Source organism: Nicotiana attenuata, unplaced genomic scaffold (assembly GCF_001879085.1).
Source record: "Nicotiana attenuata strain UT unplaced genomic scaffold, NIATTr2, whole genome shotgun sequence".
In the NCBI taxonomy this organism is placed as follows: Eukaryota; Viridiplantae; Streptophyta; class Magnoliopsida; order Solanales; family Solanaceae; genus Nicotiana; species Nicotiana attenuata.
The window spans coordinates 200,724-209,681 of record NW_017670772.1 but is presented as its reverse complement, the minus strand read 5'-3'; positions in this window follow the sequence as shown (position 1 = coordinate 209,681).

Genomic DNA, 8,958 nt, shown 5'->3' with positions numbered 1-8,958 from the left:
CTACTAATCTTTTCTTGTTTACAGAAGTTAGCTACGTCTATACTGACCTGGATATTGACAATAAACTTTCTTGTATTTGCTCGAGATTTCATCATACTGTGTACTAAGTGTGATATACAAATGAACTCATTTATGTATATCATGTTACTCTATTTTTCATTTAAAAAAAGTAACCCCTTGCATAAAGCATCCCGCTCTTGAAGAGCTCCCAAAGCATGCAAGAAACGACAGACTCTTTGCCCGGCTCTTCTAAACATTTCACACACTCATCCTTCATACCTTTTCAATCAACCTGCATCCTCTTAAGGGGTCGTTTGGTATGAGGTATAAGAAGGTATAAGGGTGGTATAAAAATTTAATACCACCTTAATACTCTGTTTGGTTAGCAAACCAGTTATATAAGTTATCCCGGTGTTAATTTTAACACCGGAATAACTTATACCTTATAGAAGGTGGGGTAATTAGCACCGGTATAACTTATACCTTCTTCTTAGAAATTATTGCAATTGTCATTATGCAATAATTTTCGATAGTAAAGGAATATGTTTGGTCCTTTTCCAAGTTGATAAACAAAACCAACATTTGTTACATAAATGCATCTATGATGCTGCTATTTCGAATTGTTCAGTTTTGACCACTACTACTCTTGAAGTTCAATCTTTCCCCAAATAAATTATAAAGCAAAGGGAAATCATGAACCCGAATAGAATGGAGGATAAGATTGTGAGGAAGCAAGCTTATCTCTACCTTGAACAACAGCGGTTAGGTCTCCCTTGAAGTGCTTTTGTATAGACACGACGCATTTCTAAGAATTCACTGACAAACTGCTTCTACCTGAAAAATGGTTATATAATCTCCGTATAAATGAAAGTACACATATTATTTAATTAAATTATAACGGACTTGAAGAATGAGGATATCAAAATTGAGAGTGTGGATCAGGTCTTGATTGTATTATGTTTTTTACCACTGTCTTATGATACTTTTGGCGATATGTTACTATACGGGAAAGACAGTATTTCACTGGAGGATATTAGTAATGCACTAAAATCTAAAGAGTTGAACAAGAGCCTTCTAGAAAGTAGAAACTGATGGTGAGGGTCTAGTGGGTAGACGAAGAACACAACAGAAAGACTTTAATAGAAAAAGGTCAACAACCATATCGACATATAGAGCAAGAAAGCAGAACTATTATGAGTGCGAGGAGCAAGGTCACTACAAGAGAGATTGTCCTAAGCTGAAAGAGAAAAGAGAAAAGTAGAAAGTAGATAATTCTGCAAATGTTGTTGGCACTGGCAATAATTCTGATGATAGTTACTATGTAGGGGAAGTTTATGTCGTGAGTTCTAGTCATAGGCAGAATTCCTATGTTCTTGATTCTGGTGCTACTTTCTATATGTCTCCACACAAGAATTAGTTTGCAACTTACAAGCTTATGAGTGAGACTGTCTACATGAGAGATGATAATTCATTACCAGTAGAGGACATTGGTTACATCAGATTGAGAATGTTCGATTGAATTATCAGAAACATTGAGTGTTGACATGTTCCTCGGATAAACAAAAATCTGATTTTCTTTTCGACTTTGGATGATCAAGGGAATAAGTTTCACTCCGAGAATGACATACTTAAAATGTATGAAGGCTCCATGGTACTTATGAAGGAAAAATTGTATTCTAAATTGTATCATCTTCAGGCCAGTGCAGTTGAAGGGAAAGCTGTTGTAGCTTCTGGAAAAGGTGATCCAAATCAGTCTCAGTTGTGGCACTTGCGACTTGGTCATATGAGTGACAAGGGATTGTCTTTATTGAGTAAGCAGAATTTGTAGGATGGGTACAAAAATCAAATTTTAAATTTTTGTGCGCATTCTGTGTTTGGTAAACAGACAAGAGTAAAATTCAGCAAGAAGGCGGGGCACAAGACCAGAGACAAGTTAGATTATATACATTTGGACTTATGGGATCCAAACGGAGTTCTCTCCAAGAGTGGTGCCAAGTATTTTATGTCTTTGATTGATGATTACTCAAGAACGGTATGAGTGTATTTTTTGAAAATAAAAGATGAGACATTTCCGACATTTGTTAAATGAGATGATGGTTGAGAGGCAAAGTGATGGTGCGGGCCGACACGCACATAAGAAGAAGCTTAGTTGAGGGCTTTGGTTGCCATAATACTCTAACAATGTGGGCGTGCAGTGAATCTCGAAAATTGACCTATGGATTGTGGCAATCGGCCACTTGGAACTTAGTTCGAGGGGGAAACCCATGAATCGTGGTAGTGAGCCACGTGAAACTTAGTTCGTGAGGGAGATTCTTGGGTGTGCGAACAAAGTCCCATATTGGTAGCTAAAAAGATTGGGAGCCCACATATAAGGTGTAATGATCTCTTAGGGGTCGTTTGGTAGGAGGTATTAGAAAAAATAATGCAAGCATAAGCTCTATGCATTACTAATACCTTGTTTGGTCAATTTTGTTAACATGTGTATAACTAATACTTGCATTAGTTATACATCATACTTGATATTATCTATGCATAAGTAATGCATAGAAAATCATGGCATTAGTAATACCAAGGCTATTAATGCATACATTAGTATGGTTAAAGACAAAATTGTCCTTAAAGTCCCTTAAAAGCTAGAGAATATGGAGGGCATTTTGTAAACAACTATTTTTCTTAAAAAATATGCAATGCATTATAATTTTAATACACCACACCAAACAGTAGATAAGAAGTAATGTCTGCATAACTAATGCTTGCATTACTAACCCATGCACTACTAATCCATGCATTACTAATACGCCTTATTCCGCACTATTTTTATATACCCTACCAAACGAGCCCTTAATGGTACTGTGAGGCCTTTTGGGAAAAACCATGCGAGCTTGACCCAAAACGGACAATATCACACCATGTTAAGAGTGTCTATGTGCTGGTTTAGCCCAACAACTCTCTATACGCATCACGCAAAACCTGTTGTTGGGCTAAACCAGCTCATAGACTCTCTTAACATGGTGATATACTATCGCTTTAGGCCAAGTTCGTACGGTTTTTCCCAAAAGGCTTCACACGATTAAGAGATCCGTACACCTTATATGTAGGCTCCCAATCTTTTCAGCTATCAATGTAGGACTTTATTCGCATAGCCAACAGTAGACAACACCGACCATTACATTCATTGCAAGCAAGGAGATCAAGCATAGATTTAAGTGATTGAAGATTCAAAATAAGAATAAGAAACATACATACTCAAGCAAGAAAAATTAAAGCAAAAACCTTCTTGTACCTAGAAAATTCTCGGAAATTAGCAAAAAGAAAATTCTAGAAGTTCACTATGCTTATAGCCTTCCTAGCTGTCTGCTCTTAAATTAGAGTTTGCACTATACTGAAAAGAAGTGCTACACTATACATGGTGATAATCATCTCCTTATTTGTGAGAAGAAAATTCCAAGATTTCTAGTGTGAGAAAGGTTAGACAGTGATTGTTTGTAGTGAGCAAGTTGAAAACTCCAAGTGTAAGCCATTCACGGTGATCAAAAGACAAAACCACACGTTCATGGTGCATGCGTGTAAAATCACTTAGTACTTGTATTCGAGAAAAATAAAGGAGTTTGGACGTATATATGTCAAATTGATCGAACGAATATAAATTTGGAAGTGTCGTTCTTTCCGTTCAATTTTTTCCAATTTAACTTCTACAGTTTACACTATCTGATTCTTCATTTGTACATGTAAGAAAATAATGGTAACTGTTCTTGTTTACAACCTTTTCGAACACATTCGCTCAACGAGGTTAAGGTTTATCAGAAAAGAACATTTTTATGAAAACTTAACTATTAGCCTACTAATAGTTTGTGAAATTTGGAATTCTTTTTGATATAGGAATCACTTCAATTGACGGGTCAATTGGTTTTTTGGCTCTTTACAAACTTGTTTTTAGTTTTATGACCCTACCTCTTGTTTTACGTATGAAAGATTTACTTTTATACATAAGAGATCTGTCTTTCACACATAAGAGATTAAAAAGGACATTTTCTTAAATTCAAAACTGTAAAGGGACATGGTGTACAAATAACACTCAATTCACGCACTCTTGTGTGTTTTATCGGTTACATGACAAATTTTAATGTACATATAATAAGATAAGTACAAAATCAAGATAATATAGTGGCTCCAACACACTCTATGTTCCAAGTTATCCTATACTGAGGGTCTGTTTGAACAAGCTTCCAGAATCTACTTTGTGTGAATGACATATTTTCAAATACTCTTAAGTACTTTGAGAGAATAACAATTAGTGTGAATTGGGAAATCTTTCAGAAACACTTTTATTGTTATATAAATAATTTGTGTTTGATCAATATCTTCAAGAAATGCTTTAATTAGATTTTCAAATTACAAAAAAGGACATGCAGAGGTTCACTTTATTATTTCTATCATTTAAATAGATACAAAACTTTGAGTATTTATTATGAGAGACGTTAATTAAGTTGTAAAATTTTATTTAAGGCTGAATACATATGGAGACACTTAAAGTTGGCATCAACTTTCACTTAGACACCTCAACCCAGACTTGTTCCTATTGACCACTGGAACTCCATATAAAATATGCCATTTAAACACAAATTTGATAATTCCAAACCAACACCAATACGTGAATCTCACTCTCTTTTAAAATGGAAGACCAAACCAATAAAAAAATTACATGTCAGCAAAATTAAAATAGGCAATATTAAAAATAATCTGACCCAAAATAGAAAGAGAAAAACAGAGCTGATGGCCAGAATTCCGTCACCGGCAGAATCTGCTATCAACCAACTTTAGCTTCAACACATCTAAAATGAAAGCTTTTTTGCATTCAAATCTTGATGAATGACATCCCATGGCAGGTTGTCATTAACTTGTCTGTTAATCCTTCATTTGCTTCGATTCCTCTTCCAAAAAAAAAAAATATTTACCTAGATTAAAATGTGGTTGTGGTGGTGGGCGCCTAGATCTGATAAAGGGGAGGAAATAGCAGTGATAATGGTCAGGTTTGATAAAGAAAAAGGCAGTGATGGTAGTTATCCGACTTGAAGAAGGAGGAGGGGGTGGTGGTGATGATGTAGTAGCAACGCTGAATCTGAAGACGGAAAAGATAGTTGTGATGTTGGTGGTCGGATTTGAAGGAGAAGGAGGTGATGATGATGGTGGCAATGGTCGAATCTAAAGGAGCAAGAAGAGCCGGTGATTAAGGTGGTCGCCGGCCAGATCTGAAAAAGAATGTAAGTGGTGGAGATGGCCAGAGAAGAAGAAAATAGGTTGAAAATTGTTTAGAAAAAGGTAACTGCCGGAGATTACTTTTCCGGCCAAAAACTATGCATTTGCCGGTGAACAATATACAAGATTAGCTTTTCACGCGCCTATATCGGGTGAAATTCACTTTATGTGCCAACTCAACAAGAAGTGCTTAATTGGAACAAATTTTATCTAATGTATGTGCTCATTAGAAACACTCCTAAGTTTAGGTGTCTAAATGAAAAAACATGCCAACTTTAAGTGTCTCCGTATGTATTCAGCCTTTTATTTAATTTAAGGCAATAAAGAGGAGCGTGAGAGAAAGACACCTTAAATGAATTAAAGAAAGATTATTTGATAAAGTGTTTATAAGAGTAATTTCATCGCGAAAAAATAATTTTCTGCTTCTATTTTTGCATCCAAAGAGGATTTATAAATTTCTACTTCTTTTCGCAGCAAAACAGCTTTTGTTACTAATAAAAACTTGTCAATAAAAACTTGGTTACTAATAAAAACAAGAAAGGTTGCCTTCCAAAAGAAGGCTTATAGAGATGCCAAACAACAGTAGTGCAATTCCAGTCCTATTTCTAGCGACTCTATCCAAGCTATGTGATGTACGGACATTAGGAGGCAAATGGCAATAGAGTTGCTCTTTGGGATGTACAAAGGAAACGGATAAATTGTATCAAATTGATAATTTGAGTCAAATCAAGAAAAAATACCCGATTATGGTTCAGTTTCATGATTTGGTTTGGCGTTGGAAAAAAATTCGACCATAATTGATTTGGTTTGATTTTAACTAAAAAAAGTCAAGTCGAAACCAACCCAACCCAATATTAAATATATAGAAGTTTTTAATATATTTAATACATACAAATATTTATTGCAGCGTAGTTTATAAATATTTCTTAATTTTTTTTGTAATTTTATCTTTTAACGTATATTATTTCAAACTGGACTTATAATTTTGTATGCTCCAATAAGTTTTATAGTTCATAAATGCTAGTAACTCAAATAAGTCCAAACCAAAATCAAATCAATACTAATGCTATTAAAAGACACTCAATTCAATTGTACTAGAAATGACAATTATGTTGGATCTCTGTTGTTTAGTTCTTTCATGGTTTAGACAAAATGCATAACTTTTTTTTATTGTTTAGTCAAGTAAATAATATTACTTATTATGTTCATTTTTATTATAGCTTATTAATAATATTTATTTTTATGCGATTTTATTGGCTTTGTTATTGAATATTTTAGTACAATGCCATGACTCATCTCATATTTTATATTATTTTCTTGAAAATTACCTTATTTATAGTTATGTTTTACTAGGATTAAATAAATATTTGGAGCACAAATTCTATGTTTTGTGCTATGAAGACTCTATGAAGACTTTATGAAGAAAAAAAACTGAAACCCGAAAACCCGACAAATCCGAGAAAAATCGAGATTAAAAAATCCGACTTTTATTGGTTTGGTTTGGTTGATCACGCCCAACTATGCCTTATAAAAAAAGACTTTGCGGACGTTGCAAATATAACCCGAGTATTACGCCCAGGGTCGAATCCACAGAGAGTTAACCTATCAACTGCTATCTTCAGAGCCACTAAGTCTTCAGAACCAGCTTCCTAAATATTCAAATCTCAGTTGAGTGTTCTTTAACAACTAGCTTGCAAATAACTAAATGGCTGTAACTACGTAAAAAATAAAGGTTGTAAACAATTATGAAAAAAAGCTAAGGCAATGATTTTCCCTATTGATGGAGTCCCTTCTGTTTATGCTCATACAAATTTACCCACACATCTCTATCAATCATGAACGCTAATCTTACCGTAAATCTCTCCCGAGTAATCACAGTAATATACTATTGCACTCTCCCGAGATACACTCTTACTTTATTTAGCACAATTCAATTTAGATTGCACCCAAGGCTTCGTTATTCCTAATCCCGCCTTTAAACCCGCAGTTATAGATTCCTCTAATAATCTAGGAGTGGTGTTGTTCAACAATACCCTAAATATGCACTATTTTCCAAGTTATGCACACTAAATAGGCACAGCTAATTGAGGATCCTGTCAATTAACTACAACGAACACGAAGTTGAACAAATAAAGATTAAACTAGCAATTTGTATTCACATAAACAAGAAGTTCATCACCCAATAGGTTCCATCAACACCTTAGACAAGGAATTTAGCTACTCATGACTATGGGAAAATAAAATAAGCTTGAATTCATCGTAAAATCAAAAGAAAAGAGGAAGGATATTTAGAGTACTTTCTCCCAATTGTTTTCCTTGCTAAGAAACCTAAAAAATCAATACATGCCTCTCTTGGGCGAAGTCTAATGTTTTAAATAGGGTTTAGGTCTAAAAATTCCGTAATTGACACTTTGGTCCCAGAAGTTTCTGCGCCTGCCGTGGTTCTGCCGCGGTCGCGGTAGAACCGCGGCCAAACACCCTTGCGGAATCTCTGAACTTCTGCAGCTGCTTCCCACCACGGTTCTGCCGCGGTCGCGGTGGAACCACGGTGGATCCAGTTCTCTGAATCTTCGGCCTGTTTTTGCACGGGTCACTTAGGAAATTTCACAGTTGGCCTCTTTTTCATCACTTTTGACTCCAAAACTGTTCCTTAGCCGTCTTTATACATATATCACCTACAAATCATGAAAAGCACTAATAAGAGCATTTTGTCATCACTTTTAGCATTAAAACTACACAAGAAGGTGATTATTTAAGGTGTGATTATAGTCAAATTCACCTATTATCATTGGTCTTTAAATTTAATAACCCGACACAATTAATTTAGTTTGATAATTGAAAAACCCGAATCAACCCGACCTATGTGTTAGAAAAAATAATAATCGAAAACAAAATTGAAGAAGGCTCGAGGCGTGAGAACGACTTTCCTTAAAGAAGATATTGCCCGTATACAAATTGGGAAAATACAAACAATCTTCTTCGGGATATAACAAGCCAAAAAAATACTTGCAGATTTTTCTATATCCACTTTGTTGGAAGAACTTCTATTAATAGGGCAACCATCGGACCTTTTCAAAAAAGATGTGTTCTTTCATAAACGGACGCATCTATTTATTCAAATAAACTTAAATTTAAATTTCAAATAAAACAGATTTAATTGTAGAAATAAATAAAAAAATAAATTATTTATTTTAGGTCCGGCCCGACCCGGCCCAAGCCCGCGTCCAAGTACAAGTCTTTGATATTAATATATATAATATATAATATATATGTATTTGCACACATATAAAAGTATGTGTTCTAAATTAAACACATAAAAGGACAAAACTTAAAACGTACCAAAAGCGACCTTTCACCACCGCTGTGGAATAAATCCCACTTATTTCAAACTTATAACAAACTATCTTTCACCATGTACACCCCTGTTGCTCTTAGCATTTTTCTCTAGTTGACATTTTTATGTGACCTCTACATATTGACATGATCGAGTAAGGTTAGTTGTTATTCAAGTCCTCTTGAAGTGTGAATTATCCTAGCGTCCTATATAATTGGTCAATAATTTGAGAAGCCTTTTATTGGTATTATTATAAAAATATCTTGTGCTTGGTCAATCTTTCGGAAGGTATAGGTTTGAGGGCTTGCAAAAAAGGACATGCAAGTTAAATTAAAGAGAGAGAATTTGATATATATATATATATATAT